The following is a 19874-nucleotide window of genomic DNA, read 5'->3' as shown; positions in this document are numbered from 1 at the left end:
AGTTGAGGTACTGAGTCAATGTGCAGGGGTTCAGGTAGTTGAGGTACTGAGTCAATGTGCAGGGGTACGAGGTAGTTGAGGTACTGAGTCAATGTGCAGGGTACGAGGTAGTTGAGGTACTGAGTCAATGTGCAGGGGTACAAGATAGTTGAGGAACTGAGTCAATGTGCAGGGGTACGAGGTAGTTGAGGTACTGAGTCAATGTGCAGGAGTACGAGGTAGTTGAGGTACTGAGTCATTGTGCAGGGGTTCATGTTAGTTGAGGTACTGAGTCAATGTGCAGGGGTACGGGGTAGTTGAGGTACTGAGTCAATGTGCAGGGGTACGAGATAGTTGAGGAACTGAGTCAATGTGCAGGGGTTCATGGTAGTTGAGGTACTGAGTCAATGTGCAGGGGTACGAGGTAGTTGAGGTACTGAGTCAATGTGCAGGGGTACGAGGTAGTTGAGGAACTGAGTCAATGTGCAGGGGTTCATGGTAGCTGAGGTACTGAGTCAATGTGCAGGGGTACGAGGTAGTTGAGGTACTGAGTCAATGTGCAGGGGTACGAGGTAGTTGAGGTACTGAGTCAATGTGCAGGGGTACGAGGTAGTTGAGGTATTGAGTCAATGTGCAGGGGTACAAGCTAGTTGAAGTACTGAGTCAATGTGCAGGGGTACGAGGTAGTTGAGGTACTGAGTCAATGTGCAGGGGTACGAGGTAGTTGAGGTACTGAGTCAATGTGCAGGGGTATGAGGTAGTTGAGGTACTGAGTCAATGTGCAGGGGTACAAGGTAGTTGAGGTACTGAGTCAATGTGCAGGGTATGAGGTAGTTGAGGTACTGAGTCAATGTGCAGGGGTACAAGATAGTTGAGGAACTGAGTCAATGTGCAGGGGTTCATGGTAGTTGAGGTACTGAGTCAATGTGCAGGGGTACGAGGTAGTTGAGGTACTGAGTCAATGTGCAGGAGTACGAGGTAGTTGAGGTACTGAGTCATTGTGCAGGGGTTCATGTTAGTTGAGGTACTGAGTCAATGTGCAGGGGTACGGGGTAGTTGAGGTACTGAGTCAATGTGCAGGGGTACGAGATAGTTGAGGAACTGAGTCAATGTGCAGGGGTTCATGGTAGTTGAGGTACTGAGTCAATGTGCAGGGGTATGAGGTAGTTGAGGTACTGAGTCAATGTGCAGGGGTACAGATAGTTGAGGAACTGAGTCAATGTGCAGGGGTTCATGGTAGCTGAGGTACTGAGTCAATGTGCAGGGGTACGAGGTAGTTTAGGTACTGAGTCAATGTGCAGGGGTATGAGGTAGTTGAGGTACTGAGTCAATGTTCAGGGGTTCATGGTAGTTGAGGTACTGAGTCAATGTGCAGGGGTACAAGGTAGTTGAGGTACTGAGTCAATGTGCAGGGGTACGAGGTAGTTGAGGTACTGAGTCAATGTGCAGGGGTATGAGGTAGTTGAGGTACTGAGTCAATGTGCAGGGGTTCATGGTAGTTGAGGTACTGAGTCAATGTGCAGGGTATGAGGTAGTTGAGGTACTGAGTCAATGTGCAGGGGTACGAGGTAGTTGAGGTATTGAGTCAATGTGCAGGGGTACAAGCTAGTTGAAGTACTGAGTCAATGTGCAACGGAATGAGGTAGTGGAGGTAAAGATTCAATGTACAGGGGTACATGGTAGCTGAGAAACTGAGTCAATGTGTAGGGGTACGAATTAGTTGAGGTACTGAGTCAATGTGCAGGGGTTCATGGTAGTTGATGAATGTCCACAGTCCTGTCAGTGTGCAGGGTATGTCCACTGTCCTGTAGTTGATGGTACTGAGTCAATGTGCAGGGGTACTATGTAGTTGAGGTACAGCGTCAGTGTGCAGGGGTTAAAGGTAGTTGAGGTCTGAGTCAATGTGTCCACTGTCCGAAGTAGTTGAGGTACTGAGTCAATGTGCAGGAGTAAGAGGTAGTTGAGGTACTGAGTCAATGTGCAGGGGTACGAGGTAGTTGAGGTACTGAGTCAATGTGCAGGGGTTCAAGGTAGTTGAGGTACTGAGTCAATGTGTAGGTGTACGAAGTAGTTGAGGTACTGAGCCAGATGAATGTCCACTGTCCTGTATTTCAGATGAATGTCCACTGTCCTGCATTTCAGATGAATGTCCACTGTCCTGTATTTCAGATGCATGTCCACTGTCCTGTATTTCAGATGCATGTCCACTGTCCTGTATTTCAGATGAATGTCCACTGTCCTGTATTTCAGATGAATGTCCACTACCCTGCATTTCAGATGAATGTCCACTGTCCTGTATTTCAGATGAATGTCCACTGTCCTGTTTTTCAGATGAATGTCCACTGTCCTGTATTTCAGATGAATGTCTACTGCCCTGTATTTCAGATGAATGTCCACTGTCCTGCATTTCTACGTGGGCATTTGGAATAACTGTGATAGATAAATGTTACAGTGGGTGTTAGAAGTGTGTTCTTTGCACAGTCTTGATGTACAGTACAGTGGGGATTAATGAAACCAGTATAATGTAATTTGCATGAGTGAACTGCCTCCGTGATTTATCCTTCCATGCACAGCACACCTCCCCTAAGGTAATGAAACATTCTTTGAAACTAACTGTCAAGCTGTTGTCTTCTACCAGGCATACAAAGAGCTTAGCAAGAGCCTGTGCTTTACAATCTGACACATTCTTTAAACAAGTGATAGCAATGGCTTCTCCCTGTCTCTGTCTCTGACTGTCCCTCCCTGTCTCTGACTGGCTCTCCCTGTCCCTCCCTGTCTCTGACTGGCTCTCCCTGTCTCTCCCTGTCTTTGACTGGCTCTCCCTGTCTCTGACTGGCTCTCCCTGTCTCTCCCTGTCTCTGACTGTCCCTCCCTGTCTCTGACTGGCTCTCCCTGTCTCTCCCTGTCTCTCCTTGTCTCTGACTGTCTCTGACTGGCTCTGACTGGCTCTCCCTGTCTCTCCCTGTCTCTCCCTGTCTCTGACTGGCTCTCCCTGTCTCTCCCTGTCTCTGACTGTCTCTCCCTGTCTCTGACTGTCTCTCCCTGTCTCTGACTGGCTTCTCCCTGTCTCTGACTGTCTCTCCCTGTCTCTCCCTGTCTCTGACTGTCTCTCTCTGTCTCTCCCTGTCTCTGACTGGCTCTCCCTGTCTCTGACTGGCTCTCCCTGTCTCTCCCTGTCTCTGACTGGCTCTCCCTGTCTCTGACTGGCTCTCCCTGTCTCTCCCTGTCTCTGACTGGCTCTCCCTGTCTCTCCCTGTCTCTGACTGGCTCTCCCTGTCTCTCCCTGTCTCTCCTTGTCTCTGACTGTCTCTGACTGGCTCTCCCTGTCCCTGACTGGCTCTCCCTGTCTCTCCCTGTCTCTCCCTGTCTCTGACTGGCTCTGTCCCTGACTGTCTCTCCCTGTCTCTGACTGTCTCTCCCTGTCTCTCCCTGTCTCTCCCTGTCTCTCCCTGTCTCTCCCTGTCTCTCCCTGTCTCTGACTGGCTCTGACTGGCTCTGACTGGCTCTCCCTGTCTCTCCCTGTCTATCCTTGTCTCTGACTGGCTCTCCCTGTCCCTGACTGGTCTCTCCCTGTCTCTCCCTGTCTCTGACTGGCTCTGACTGGCTCTCCCTGTCCCTGACTGGCTCTCCCTGTCTCTCCCTGTCTCTCCCTGTCTCTACCTGTCTCTGACTGGCTCTGACTGTCTCTCCCTGTCTCTGACTGTCTCTCCCTGTCTCTGACTGGCTCTGACTGGCTCTCCCTGTCTCTCCCTGTCTCTCCCTGTCTCTGCCTGGCTCTGACTGGCTCTGACTGGCTCTCCCTGTCTCTCCCTGTACTTCCGGCGCCGACAGAGATGGCCGCCTCGCTTCGCGTTCCTAGGAAACTATGCAGTTTTTTGTTTTTTTACGTGTTATTTCTTACACTAGTACCCCAGGTCATCTTAGGTTTCATTACATACAGCCGAGAAGAACTACTGAATATAAGATCAGCGTCAACTCACCATCAGTACGACCAAGAATATGTTTTTCGCGATGCGGATCCTGTGTTCTGCCTTACAACCAGTGTAACGGAGTGGATTACATGCAGCGACCCAAAAAACGACTCAGAAAAAGAGGGAAACGAAGCGGTCTTCTGGTCAGACTCCGGAGACGGGCACATCGTGCACCACTCCCTAGCATTCTTCTCGCCAATGTCCAGTCTCTTGACAACAAGGTTGATGAAATCCGAGCAAGGGTAGCATTCCAGAGGGACATCAGAGACTGCAACGTTCTCTGCTTCACGGAAACATGGCTAACCGGAGAGACGCTATCCGAAGCGGTGCAGCCAGCGGGTTTCTCCACGCATAGCGCCGACAGAAACAAACATCTTTCTGGTAAGAAGAGGGGCGGGGGCGTATGCCTTATGACTAACGTGACATGGTGTGATGAAAGAAACATACAGGAACTCAAATCCTTCTGTTCACCTGATTTAGAATTCCTCACAATCAAATGTAGACCGCATTATCTACCAAGAGAATTCTCTTCGATTATAATCACAGCCGTATATATCCCCCCCCAAGCAGACACATCGATGGCTCTGAACGCACTTTATTTAACTCTCTGCAAACTGGAAACGATTTATCCGGAGGCTGCATTCATTGTAGCTGGGGATTTTAACAAGGCTAATCTGAAAACTAGACTCCCTAAATTTGATCAGCATATCGATTGCGCAACCAGGGGTGGAAAGACCCTGGATCATTGTTACTCTAACTTCCGCGACGCATATAAGGCCCTGCCCCGCCCCCCTTTCGGAAAAGCTGACCACGACTCCATTTTGTTGATCCCTGCCTACAGACAGAAACTAAAACAAGAAGCTCCCACGCTGAGGTCTGTCCAACGCTGGTCCGACCAAGCTGACTCCACACTCCAAGACTGCTTCCATCACGTGGACTGGGAGATGTTTCGTATTGCGTCAGACAACAACATTGACGAATACGCTGATTCGGTGTGCGAGTTCATTAGAACGTGCGTTGAAGATGTCGTTCCCATAGCAACGATTAAAACATTCCCTAACCAGAAACCTTGGATTGATGGCAGCATTCGTGTGAAACTGAAGGCGCGAACCACTGCTTTTAATCAGGGCAAGGTGTCTGGTAACATGACTGAATACAAACAGTGCAGCTATTCCCTCCGCAAGGCTATCAAACAAGCTAAGCGCCAGTACAGAGACAAAGTAGAATCTCAATTCAACGGCTCAGACACAAGAGGCATGTGGCAGGGTCTACAGTCAATCACGGACTACAGGAAGAAACCCAGCCCAGTCACAGACCAGGATGTCTTGCTCCCAGGCAGACTAAATAACTTTTTTGCCCGCTTTGAGGACAATACAGTGCCACTGACACGGCCTGCAACGAAAACATGCGGTCTCTCCTTCACTGCAGCCGAAGTGAGTAAGACATTTAAACGTGTTAACCCTCGCAAGGCTGCAGGCCCAGATGGCATCCCCAGCCGCGCCCTCAGAGCATGCGCAGACCAGCTGGCCGGTGTGTTTACGGACATATTCAATCAATCCCTATACCAGTCTGCTGTTCCCACATGCTTCAAGAGGGCCACCATTGTTCCTGTTCCCAAGAAAGCTAAGGTAACTGAGCTAAACGACTACCGCCCCGTAGCACTCACATCCGTCATCATGAAGTGCTTTGAGAGACTAGTCAAGGACCATATCACCTCCACCCTACCTGACACCCTAGACCCACTCCAATTTGCTTACCGCCCAAATAGGTCCACAGACGATGCAATCTCAACCACACTGCCCTAACCCATCTGGACAAGAGGAATACCTATGTGAGAATGCTGTTCATCGACTACAGCTCGGCATTAAACACCATAGTACCCTCCAAGCTCGTCATCAAGCTCGAGACCCTGGGTCTCGACCCCGCCCCTGTGCAACTGAGTTCTGGACTTCCTGACGGGCCGCCCCCAGGTGGTGAGGGTAGGCAACAACATCTCCTCCCCGCTGATCCTCAACACTGGGGCCCCACAAGGGTGCGTTCTGAGCCCTCTCCTGTACTCCCTGTTCACCCACGACTGCGTGGCCATGCACGCCTCCAACTCAATCATCAAGTTTGCGGACGACACAACAGTGGTAGGCTTGATTACCAACAACGACGAGACGGCCTACAGGGAGGAGGTGAGGGCCCTCGGAGTGTGGTGTCAGGAAAATAACCTCACACTCAACGTCAACAAAACTAAGGAGATGATTGTGGACTTCAGGAAACGGCAGAGGGAACACCCCAACATCCACATCGATGGAACAGTAGTGGAGAGGGTAGCAAGTTTTAAGTTCCTCGGCATACACATCACAGACAAACTGAATTGGTCCACTCACACAGACAGCATCGTGAGGAAGGCGCAGCAGCGCCTCTTCAACCTCAGGAGGCTGAAGAAATTCGGCTTGTCACCAAAAGCACTCACAAACTTCTACAGATGCACAATCGAGAGCATCCTGGCGGGCTGTATCACCGCCTGGTATGGCAACTGCACCGCCCTCAACCGTAAGGCTCTCCAGAGGGTAGTGAGGTCTGCACAACGCATCACCGGGGCAAACTACCTGCCCTCCAGGACACCTACACCACCCGATGCTACAGGAAGGCCATAAAGATCATCAAGGACATCAACCACCCGAGCCACTGCCTGTTCACCCCGCTGTCATCCAGAAGGCGAGGTCAGTACAGGTGCATCAAAGCTGGGACCGAGAGACTGAAAAACAGCTTCTATCTCAAGGCCATCAGACTGTTAAACAGCCACCACTAACATTGAGTGGCTACTGCCAACACACTGTCAATGACACTGACTCTACTCCAGCCACTTTAATAATGGGAATTGATGGGAAATGATGTAAATATATCACTAGCCACTTTAAACAATGCTACCTTATATAATGTTACTTACCCTACATTATTCATCTCATATGCATACGTAGATACTGTACTCTATATCATCGACTGCATCCTTATGTAATACATGTATCACTAGCCACTTTAACTATGCCACTTGGTTTACATACTCATCTCATATGTATATACTGTACTCGATATCATCTACTGTATCTTGCCTATGCTGCTCTGTACCATCACTCATTCATATATCCTTATGTACATATTCTTTATCCCCTTACACTGTGTATAAGACAGTAGTTTTTTTGGAATTGTTAGTTAGATTACTTGTTCGTTATTACTGCATTGTCGGAACTAGAAGCACAAGCATTTCGCTACACTCGCATTAACATCTGCTAACCATGTGTATGTGACAAATAAAATTTGATTTGATTTGATTTGACTGGCTCTGACTGGCTCTCCCTGTCCCTGACTGGCTCTCCCTGTCTCTCCCTGTCTCTACCTGTCTCTGACTGGCTCTGACTGGCTCTCCCTGTCTCTGACTGTCTCTCCCTGTCTCTGACTGGCTCTGACTGGCTCTCCCTGTCTCTCCCTGTCTCTCCCTGTCTCTGCCTGGCTCTGACTGGCTCTCCCTGTCCCTGCCTGGCTCTGACTGGCTCTCCCTGTCCCTGACTGGCTCTCGCTGTCTCTGACTGGCTCTGACTGTCTGTCCCTGTCTCTCCCTGTCTCTCCATGTCTCTGACTGGCTCTCCCTGTCTCTGACTGTCTCTCCCTGTCTCTGACTGGCTCTCCCTGGCTCTGACTGTCTCTGACTGGCTCTCCCTGTCTCTGTCTCTCCCTGTCTCTCCCTGTCTCTGTCTCTCTCTGTCTCTCCCTGTCTCTGACTGGCTCTGACTGGCTCTCCCTGTCCCTGACTGGCTCTCCCTGTCTCTCCCTGTCTCTACCTGTCTCTGACTGGCTCTGACTGGCTCTCCCTGTCTCTGACTGTCTCTCCCTGTCTCTGACTGGCTCTGACTGGCTCTCCCTGTCTCTCCCTGTCTCTCCCTGTCTCTGCCTGGCTCTGACTGGCTCTCCCTGTCCCTGCCTGGCTCTGACTGGCTCTCCCTGTCCCTGACTGGCTCTCGCTGTCTCTGACTGGCTCTGACTGTCTGTCCCTGTCTCTCCCTGTCTCTCCATGTCTCTGACTGGCTCTCCCTGTCTCTGACTGTCTCTCCCTGTCTCTGACTGTCTCTGTCTCTGACTGGCTCTCCCTGTCTCTGTCTCTCCCTGTCTCTCCCTGTCTCTGTCTCTCTCTGTCTCTCCCTGTCTCTGACTGGCTCTGACTGTCTCTCCCTGTCTCTGACTGTCTCTGACTGGCTCCGACTGGCTCTCCCTGTCTCTCCCTGTCTCTCCCTGTCTCTGACTGACTCTCCCTGTCTCTCCCTGTCTCTGACTGTCTCTGACTGTCTCTCCCTGTCTCTGACTGTCTCTGACTGTCTCCGACTGGCTCCGACTGTATCTCCCTGTCTCTCCCTGTCTTTGACTGACTCTCCCTGTATCTCCCTGTCTCTGACTGTCTCTCCCTGTCTCTCCCTGTCTCTGACTGTCTCTCCCTGTCTCTGTCTCTCCCTGTCTGTCTCTCCCTGTCTGTCTCTCCCTGTCTGTCTCTCCCTGTCTGTCTCTCCATGTCTCTCCCTGTCTGTCTCTCCCTGTCTCTGACTGTCTCTGACTGTCTCTCCCTGGATCTCCCTGTCTCTCCCTGTCTCTCACTGTCTCTCCCTGTCTCTGACTGGCTCTCACTGGCTCTCCCTGGTTCTCCCTGTCTCTGACTGGTTCTCCCTGTTTCTCCCTGTCTCTGACTGTCTCTCCCTGGCTCTCCCTGTCTCTCCCTGGCTCTCTCTGTCTCCGCCTGTCTCTGACTGTCTCTCTCTGTCTCTGACTGTCTCTCCCTGTCTCTCCCCGTCTCTCCCTGGCTCTCCCTGGCTCTCCCTGTCTCTCCCTGTCTCTCCCTGTCTCTCCTTGTCTCTGACTGGCTCTGATTGGTTCTCCCTGTCTCTGACTGGCTCTGACTGGTTCCCCCTGTCTCTCCCTGTCCCTGACTGGCTCTGACTGGCTCTCCCTTCTCCCTGTCTCTCCCCGTCTCTGACTGGCTCTCCCTGTCTCTCCCTGTCTCTGACTGGCTCTGACTGGCTCTGGCTCTGCCTCTCCTTCCAGTGAAAGTTTGAAACAAATTCAGCCATAATAAATCCAGCACCTACCAATGTAACTCTATTACAGTAAGCCCAGCTGCTGCTACTGTAATTATATTACAATAAGCCCAGCCACTGCAACTGTAATTATATTACAATACGCCCAGCCACTCCCACTCTAATTATATCACAATACGCCCAGCCACTGCTACTGTAATTCTATTACAATAAGCCCAGCCACTGCCACTCTAATTCTATTACAATAAGACCAGCCACTGCCACTGTAATTCTATTACAATAAGCGCAGCCACTCCCACTCTAATTATATTACAATAAGCCCAGCCACTGCTACTGTAATTCTATTACAATAAGCCCAGCCACTGCTCCTGTAATTCTATTACAATAAGCCCAGCCACTGCTACTGTAATTGTATTACAATATGACCAGCCACTGCTACTGTAATTCTATTACAATAAGCCCAGCCACTGCTACTGTAATTGTATTACAATAAGACCAGCCACTGCTACTCTAATTCTATTACAATAAGCCCAGCCACTGCTACTGTAATTCTATTACAATAAGCCCAGCCACTCCCACTGTAACTGTATTACAATAAGCCCAGCCACTGCCATCTGTCTGTGCATATTGGTTTAGAAACCACAGTGATACTACACAGTCACATCATCATAATTATCCTACTATCATGTCCTATACATGTCAAGTACCATTTACAGAAAAGTACCCTCCCATCATTGTGGTGGCTAAGATGGCTAAGAGGATGTGCAACCACGTCCATCAGTATGCGTTGATCAGCTGCTTAGCCAACTTGTTGTAGCTAGCTTACTAACTTAGCTGGCTAGCTTTACCGTTACTGTCAAATAAACAGCTTGCTAAGCTTGCCCTGAAGTTGTAGACATGCTGCCCAACAATGAAGAGGAACTGTTATCAGAAATCAGTCCGTAGATCAGCATGTTTCTCCACATGCTGATAGTTACTAATGTTGGGGTCAGCTGAGCACAGCAGCAGCTGACTGGAGGCTACTGACATGTTGCTGAACAGGCAATGCTATCTGCTCCTTTAGAACTCATTCATTGTGATGAAATAATGTTGCTAAAGTAGCTCGCTTACTAGCTAGCAGATGGAATAAACATTTGGTCTTCAGCATTGAGTGTGTGTGCTAGGTTAGCTTCCTATTCATTTCATACGAAATGACTGGCTAAGAGCTACATTAGCAAGCTAACAGACAAATGTGTGCACATTGTCAAACTTCAGAAATTCTGCTCCGTCAAGCACAAAACGTCTTAGGTAGATGTGAAATGGTGCGACTAAGACTTCCCCAAGCAAAACACGTCAACATTATTTTCAGATGTATTGTTTTAGCTTTGAATAGGTCATTAGGTCACCTACAGATGTAGAATCTTAATTTGAGCCAGATTGCTACAGTTGTAAAATTATACTACAGCAACAGGAAATGTGAATTATTGGGTGGATTATATATATATATTTTTTTTTAATTGTAGGGTTGATAAGTTTTTGGTTATGTCAAATCAAGTTTGACATTTTAATAAAGTGGAAATTAAAAACTTAAAAGAAAACTTGAATACAGCACAAGTTGAAATGTCCTACTGTAATAGTAGAAATTCTCAGCAACAGAATAGTGATCAAATTAAGATCCCTACACCTGTAGGTCATATTTATAAAACATTATACAGCACATTGCAGCCATAATACTTTTGATCAATCCCATTACCTTTTGAGAGATACAAGAAAGATCAGTACAGAAGGAAGACAATGCCCAACCCCACCATTATCACAGAGATCCTGTATTTAATTCCTAATTCTATGACCATAACAGCCTAGACTCGGCCTGTTCTCTAAACCTGACATAACATATAAATAGTTAGTTCCACGCTTTTCCTACTTAACAAAGCGGCAGTATCTTGTAAAAGGCAAGGTAATTGCATAATAAATGTGCATATAAACATCAATGTCATGCCGTTGGGCCGGTCTGCCCATGTGGTATTATGTACATGGGACAAACTCTCAGCAGTCATTCAGAGGTCACATGATCAGCCTGCTGTCTATCCAATCCAACTAGTTCTGCCACAGCTCTATTCTTTGATAATCTATTGAATAATGTTGTGTCAGTGATTTTAGTTCAAATTTAATTCTGCATCTACTGTTCTTTATCTTTACAAGAAATTATCATTTGCTGTTAACCTTATTGGTCTTTAATGCAGTGATTCAATTTACGTTTATTTCCTGATTTGTTCGGGAAACAATTTTACGTCAGGCAAATGTTGAGTTTAATTAGCATTCACTACTAACCAAAACTTGATTGAATGAGTTGTGTACACAAAAATATGGGTTGACTAATTGCAACTATAACTATTTGTTTGGAAGTATCACAGCTTACCCTATCAGCAGTATGTAGAAACATAAGACAAGTCATTCAGGGCCAGTGCTGTTTGCACATTTGCCAGAGCTACTCACCGAGGTTACTTTACCCTGATTACAGACAATAAATGTCCAATTGTAGCTAACAGTACATTTCATTAAATCAATTTGATGAGCTCCTGTACCTGACAGTTATACAAATTAAATAGAAGCATCCCCAAAAACAGATTCATGTAGGACAGAGGCGGCAGATAGCCTAGTGGTTAGAGCATGTAAAAATCTGTCGTTCTGCCCCTGAGCAAGGCAGTTAACCCACTGTTCCCCAGGCGTCGTGGATGTCGATTTAGGCAGCCCTCCAGCACCTCTATGATTCAGAGGGGTTGGATTAAATGCGAAAGACACATTTCAGTTGAAGGCATTCAGTTGTACAACTGACTATGTAATCCCCTTTCCCTAGTTGATAAACAGCTCTCTACCCAGGGAGAAGCACAGGAACACTCTTTTACTCACTCAATATACGGGCCACTGAATCACTGCTGCACTGTGTGAAAAAAATAAGTTAAAAGAACCCCTCCCTTAAAACTGAATAAAGCAACGAAGATACACAAACTCCTTGTTTTATCTCTATGTTTATTCTTTACTACATTTTTCTTTTGCCTGCGGTAGTAAATGCAAAAAAAGGTGGAGAAAAAAGCAAGATCAAAATGTTTTTAACTCTGACAAGATGAATGTATTTTCATAACGCCTTCATCATCGCAAATCAAACTAGGAATCCCTTGAGTTTTAAAGACACAAAGCTGTTTAGGAGTCACACTTAATATTTCTCCATTCTCTTTGTTGCTCTGCAATCCCTCTATACTCTACTGGGTTTGTGGGAAAGACCTCCCGGTGATGCCAGTAACGTTACCAATAACGTCCTAGCAGAAGTTTATGAAGTTTTACTTTGAGCACTCTGATGAAGTATTAGGATTGGCCTCAAAGCATGAATTAACTCCAGGACATTTATACAGATTGTGTTCATATATTATATAGTATTCTGCAAAAAAAAACAATAAGAACACAGCTTCACTGAGTATTAAAGAGTATTATTATTCGCTACAGACTGGTTCGAATACAGACTGTATGACGGCGCACACCTGGCCCAGCGTTGTCTTGGTTTGGCCCGGTGTAGGCTGTCATTGTGAATATGAACGTGTGTGAATTTTCACTGACTTGCCTCGTTAAATAAAAGTTCAATTTTAAAAAATATATGTTTTAAATGAATGTTTTTGAGATTATGTTTAAGATTATGTTTTTGATATTATGTTATCCTTCCAGTGTTCAATGATGGACTCCTCTGAAAAACTGTCAATAGCACTTTAAAACTTCTTGATGCACCCATCCCATTAGCGGGGTCATTTTCGTCAACCACCGCTGAATTGCAGAGCACCAAATTCAAATTAAATTACTACAAATATTACATTTTCATGAAATCACAAGTGCAATATAGCAAAACACAGTTTAGCTTGTTGTTAATCCACCTGGCGTGTCAGATTTCAATAAAGCTTTTCGGCGAAAGCATACCAAGCGTTTATGTAAGGACATCTCTCTCAGTAGGAAAAATATTACAAACAGCTAGCAGCCAAGTAGATTGGTCACGAAAGTCAGAAAAGCAATAAATTAAATCGCTTACCTTTGATGATCTTCGGATGTTTGCACTCACAAGACTCCCATTTACACAATAAATGTTCATTTTGTTCCATAAAGATTATTTTTATATCCAAAATACCTCCATTTGGTTAGCGCATTATGTTCAGAAATCAACAGCTTCGAGCGGTCACGACATCGCAGAAGACAATTCCAAATACTATCCGTAATGTTCGTAGAAACATGTGAAATGTTTTTTATAATCAATCATCAGGTTGTTTTTACAAAATATAATCGATAATATATCAACCGGGAATGTAGCTTCTTCAGAGAGAGAGAGAAAATGGATGCTCCAAGCTTTTGCGCATACAAAACGTTGCTGTCACCCAGCCATACAATGACGCGATGTGATCTTTCTCGCTCATTTTTCAAAATAAAAGTCTGAAACTATGTCTAAAGACTGTTCACATCTTGAGGAAGCCATAGGAAAAGGAATCTGGTTGATATCCATTTAGATGGAGGCAAGGCATCCAATGGAACAGAGAGCTTTCAGGAAAAACAGCACTTCCTTGTTGGATTTTCCTCAGGTTTTCGCCTGCAATATCAGTTCTGTTATACTCACAGACAATATTTTGACAGTTTTGGAAACTTTGGAGGGTGTTATATCCTAATCTGACAATTATATGCATATTCTGGTTTCTGGGCCTGAGAAATAGGCAGTGTCAATTGGGTATGTTTTTCAGCCAACACACAAAAATACTGCCCCCTACACTCAAGAGGTTTTTAAGCTACCCAAACACATCATGATGCTCTTCTGACATCTGTCTGCATAGCAGCCATATGCCCTGGTAGGCCTAAAGAAGTGGTACTAAAAACCTTAACTGTAGTTAAGTAACATATACTACAGTATCTATCAATACACATCATGCTGCCCTAGTGTGGACGCCTTTCCTGCAGTCGAATGACCAAAGCGCCCTCTAGCGGCCTCATGGGTGGAACGTTATTGATATATTTCACAATTTCATAAACATTATTTATATGTTTAAACTCAGAAAATCAGGTATTTCTATGTCAAACTGTTTTGTTAAATGTCAGTCTTCTGTAATGTACACTGTACATCACTGTAATACATTTCAACTCTATATCTGACATGGTACAGGTGTATTCATTGTTTGTGCCCATAACCATGTGAGTGAGGTGTATACTTTTATTTCAAAGTAGATTTGTTTTAAGACTACCAAGAAACACTCTGTGTGACCCTTATTGAGCCCACTGCAGTAACCCCAGCACTTCTAGCTGTCTGCATACAGCATATTCGGAAAGTATTCAAACCCCTTGACTTTTTCAACATTTTGTTACGTTACAGCCTTATTTTTAAATGAATTAAATAGTTTCTTTGCCCCATCAATTTACACACAACACCACATAATGACAAAGCACAATCGTTGTTTTTGGAAATGTTAGCAAATGTATTTATTTTTAAATCTGAAATGTGACATTAACATAAGTATTCAGATCCTTTACTCAGTCCTTTTTTTGAAGCTCCTTTGGCAGTGAATACAGCCTTGAGTCTTCTTGGGTTGGATTGCAGATTCTCTCAAGCTCTGTCACGTTAGATGGGGAGCATCGCTGCACAGCTATTATCAGGTCTCTCCAGAGAAGTTGGATCGGTTTCAAGTCCGGGCACTGGCTGGGCCACTCAAGGACATTCAGAGACTTGTCCTGAAGCCACTCCTGTGTTGCCTTGGCTGTGTGCTTAGGGTCGTTGTCCTGTTGGAAGGTGAACCTTCGCCCTAGTCTGAGGTCCTGGGTGCTCAGGTTTTCATCAAGGATCTCTCTGAACTTTTCTCTGTTCATCTTTCCCTCAATCCTGACTAGTCTCTCAATCCCTTTCACTGAAAAACATTCCTACAGAATGATGCTGCAACCACCATGCTTCACCGTAGGGATGGTGCCAGGTTTCCTCCAGACGTGATACTTGGCATTCAGGCCAAAGAGTTCAATCTTGGTTTCATCATACCAGATAATCTTGTTTCTCATGATCTGAGAGTCCAAGCAGGCTGTCATGTGCCTTTTACTGAGGAGTGGCTTCCGTCTGGCCACTCTAGCATAAAGCCCTGATTGGTGGAGTGCTTCAGAGATGGTTGTCCTTCTGGAAGGTTCTCCCATCTCCACAGAGGAAATCTGGAGCTGTGTCAGAGTGTCCATCGGGTTCTTGGTCACCTCCCTGACCAAGGTCATTCTCCCCCGATTGCTCAGTTTGGCCGGGCGGCCAGCTCTAGGAAGGGTCTTGGTGGTTCCAAACTTCTTCAAATTAAGAACGATGGAGGCCACTGCAATCTTGGGGACCTTCAATACTGCATACCCTTCCCTAGATCTGTGCCTCAACATAATCTGGTCTCGTATCTCTACGGACAGTTACTTTGACCTTATGGCTTGGTTTTTGCTCTGACATGCACTGTCAACTGTGGGACCTTATACAGACAGGTGTGTTTTTTTTTCCAAATCATGTCCAATCAATTGAATTTACCACAGATGGACTCCAATCAAGTTGTAGAAACATCTCAATGATGACCAATGGAAACACATGAGCTCAATTTCGAGTCTCATAGCACAGGGTCTGAATACTTATGTAAATAAGGTATTTCAGTTTATATTTTTTTATAAATCTGCAAACATTTCTAAATAAAAAGATTTTTGCTTCGGAATTGTGTGTAGATTGATGAGGAAAATTATTTATTTAATCCATTTTAGAATAAGGCTGTAAGAACAAAATGTGGAAAAAGTGAAGTTGTCAGAATACTTTCTGAATGCACTGTATAGTCCCATAAGCCCTGGTAGGCCCAAATAAATGGTAGTGAACAACTGTAGTATACTGTAGAGTGTCTTTGCCTTGGCAGTGCATTTGTTTTCATTAGGGTGTATTTCGTCAACAGTATAGGCTGTTGTCCTGTAAGGGTGGCTTTGTTTTCCTTGGGGTGTATTCGTCAACAGTATAGGCTGTTGTCCTGTAAGGGTGGCTTTGTTTTCCTTGGGGTGTATTCGTCAACAGTATAGGCTGTTGTCCTGTAAGGGTGGCTTTGTTTTCCTTGGGGAGTATTCATCAACAGTATATGCTGTTGTCCTGTAAGGGTGGCTTTGTTTTCCTTGGGGTGTATTCGTCAACAGTATAGGCTGTTGTCCTGTAAGGGTGGCTTTGTTTTCCTTGGGGTGTATTCGTCAACAGTATAGGCTGTTGTCCTGTAAGGGTGGCTTTGTTTTCCTTGGGGTGTATTCGTCAACAGCATAGGCTGTTGTCTTGTAATTGTGGCTTTGAGTGGAACCTATTACAGACTGGGCCCTCTGAAATAAACAAAGTATTGATTCGATATATTCCAACGCATCATATCACCTAAGTGATGTTTGTGCCTCCAGAGAGTCTCATTTATCCAATCAAAATCTTAGACAGGGTCTTAGCTATACACTTAAAGTCAGAGTGATTATGCTGTTCTGTGTACTTCTACAATGCTACTGCTCAGATACTGCATGTCTACTTAGTACTATTCAAGTGATGGAAACACAAAAAAAAAGATAGAATGTAAACAAATAATTAAAGTGCAATATAGCACCAAACAATGACCCTTCACCCCAGAATATAGCACCAAACAATGACCCTTCACCCCAGAATATAGCACCAAACAATGACCCTTCACCCCAGAATATAGCACCAAACAATGACCCTTCACCCCAGAATATAGCACCAAACAATGACCCTTCACCCCAGAATATAGCACCAAACAATGACCCTTCACCCCAGAATATAGCACCAAACAATGACTCTTCACCCCAGAATATAGCACCAAACAATGACCCTTCACCCCAGAATATAGCACCAAACAATGACCCTTCACCCCAGAATATAGCACCAAACAATGACCCTTCACCTCAGAATATAACACCAAACAATGACTCTTCACCCCAGAATATAGCACCAAACAATGACTCTTCACCCCAGAATATAGCACCAAACAATGACTCTTCACCCCAGAATAGCACCAAACAATGACTCTTCACCCCAGAATATAGCACCAAACAATGACTCTTCACCCCAGAATATAGCACCAAACAATGACTCTTCACCCCAGAATATAGCACCAAACAATGACTCTTCACCCCAGAATATAGCACCAAACAATGTCCCTTCACCCCAGAATATAGCACCAAACAATGACTCTTCACCCCAGAATATAGCACCAAACAATGACTCTTCACCCCAGAATATAGCACCAAACAATGACTCTTCACCCCAGAATATAGCACCAAACAATGACTCTTCACCCCAGAATATAGCACCAAACAATGACCCTTCACCCCAGAATATAGCACCAAACAATGACTCTTCACCCCAGAATATAGCACCAAACAATGACTCTTCACCCCAGAATATAACACCAAACAATGACTCTTCACCCCAGAATATAGCACCAAACAATGACTCTTCACCCCAGAATATAACACCAAACAATGACTCTTCACCCCAGAATATAACACCAAACAATGACCCTTCACCCCAGAATATAGCACCAAACAATGACTCTTCACCCCAGAATATAGCACCAAACAATGACTCTTCACCCCAGAATATAGCACCAAACAATGACTCTTCACCCCAGAATATAGCACCAAACAATGACTCTTCACCCCAGAATATAGCACCAAACAATGACTCTTCACCCCAGAATATAGCACCAAACAATGACCCTTCACCCCAGAATATAGCACCAAACAATGACTCTTCACCCCAGAATATAGCACCAAACAATGACTCTTCACCCCAGAATATAGCACCAAACATTGACTCTTCACCCCAGAATATAGCACCAAACAATGACTCTTCACCCCAGAATATAGCACCAAACAATGACTCTTCACCCCAGAATATAGCACCAAACAATGACTCTTCACCCCAGAATATAGCACCAAACAATGACTCTTCACCCCAGAATATAGCACCAAACAATGACTCTTCACCCCAGAATATAGTCAGTGATCCTTCAGAACATGACGATCACAGAAAAAAACTCTGTTCTCTCTGCATGTGGTTGTACTGGTTTAACAGAATAGTAACCAGTAGGACTGATGCACCACTCACAATTGCAATCACTATTTTGTTCAGGGGATATGTTCTGCCATTGGCAGCGTTTCTTGGCATTGTTCAGGGGGGGGGGTGCTTGGCAGAGCCCGGAAGAGAGAGATCTGTGCCCTAATTTGGGTCACCGCTCGTTCCACACAGGAGGGCAACTACAGACCTTACACAGATCTAATCAGGGGAAAACACATATGTTGAATCGGTATTCACTTGATTTAATTGGCCTAATTATTCCCCGCCTAATGGAGAGAAAAGGCAAAAGTTTGACATCTCAGTCCCACATAAACGTATTGCAGACAGGTGCTGTATTGGAGGCCCACCTGTCAAGATGATTGGTTTGAACGGGGGGGAATCTAAATGCACTATTCTCCAGAGTAGAGGGAGTAGAGTGCTGTCTGCAGGGCAAGGAGTGGGGCCGTCGGTCTGACAGTGAGACAGTCCCATAGACTACATAGGAACAGACAGACACACAACATAACATAGGAACAGACAGACACACAACATAACATAGGAACAGACAGACACACAACATAACATAGGAACAGACAGACACACAACATAACATAGGAACAGACAGACACACAACATAACATAGCCAATATGGAGAAACAGACAGAAACACAACATAACATAGACTACATGGAAAAACAGACAGACACACAAGATAACATAGACTACATGGAGAAACAGACAGAGACAGGCTTCATGTAACGGACAGGCAGCCAACAATAGCCTAGACCCCAGTTTCCCAAACTCTGTCCTCAGGAAACCAAGAGGTGCACCTTCTCGTTTTTTCCCCAAACCCTCTACAACCACTGTGATCATTATTATCTGACCCTACTGGTCATCTGTGAACGTTTGAACATCTTGGCCATGTTCTGTTATGATCTCCTCCTGGCACGGCCAGAAAAGGACTGGCCACCCCTCAGTGCCTGGTTCCTCTCTAGGTTTCTTTCTAGGTTCCGGACTTCCTAGCCACTGTGCTTCTACACCTGCATTGCTTGCTGTTTGGGATTTTGGACTGGGTTTCTGTACAGCACTTTGTGACATTGGTCTGATGTGAAAAGGTCTTCATAAATACATTTGATTGATCGATACTGTACACAGCTGATTCAAATGATCAAAACTAGATGGTCAGTTGATTATTAGTATCAGCTGTGTTGTAATAGGGATAAAATCAAAAAATGTGAGCAGAGTTTGGGAATCCCAGCCCTAGTAGACTATTGTACATGTCACTATTGTACATGTCACTATTGTACATGTCACTGTTCCCTCTCCTTGTTCGGGCGGCGTTTGGCGGTCGACGTCACCGCCTTTCTAGCCGCCACCGATCCATGTTTCATTTTTCCTTTTGTTTTGTCTGTTTTACACACCTGGTTCCCCATCTCATAATTATGTTCCTTATTTAACCCTCTGGTTTCCCTTTCTGTTTTGTACGTGATTGTCTTTTGCGTGTTTGGAGTTCGTATCCTGTTTTGTATTTGTTTTATAACGGGATTTTTATTCCATTCTCAGATGGAGTAAATAGAGTGGTTTTACTCTTACCTGTGTCCTGCGCCTGACTCCTTCGCTCTCCTCTAGATAGACTCTGACAGTTTGACAAGTGTTCTGCTCAGTAAACACAGTGCAACAACAAAAACAAACAACAACAAAAACAAACAACAACAAAAACAACAACAACAAAAACAAACAACAACAAAAACAAACAACAACAAAAACAAA

The sequence above is a fragment of the Oncorhynchus tshawytscha genome, linkage group LG08 (genome assembly GCF_018296145.1).
Source record: "Oncorhynchus tshawytscha isolate Ot180627B linkage group LG08, Otsh_v2.0, whole genome shotgun sequence".
Taxonomy (NCBI): Eukaryota; Metazoa; Chordata; class Actinopteri; order Salmoniformes; family Salmonidae; genus Oncorhynchus; species Oncorhynchus tshawytscha.
Note: the sequence above shows the minus strand (reverse complement) of the source record.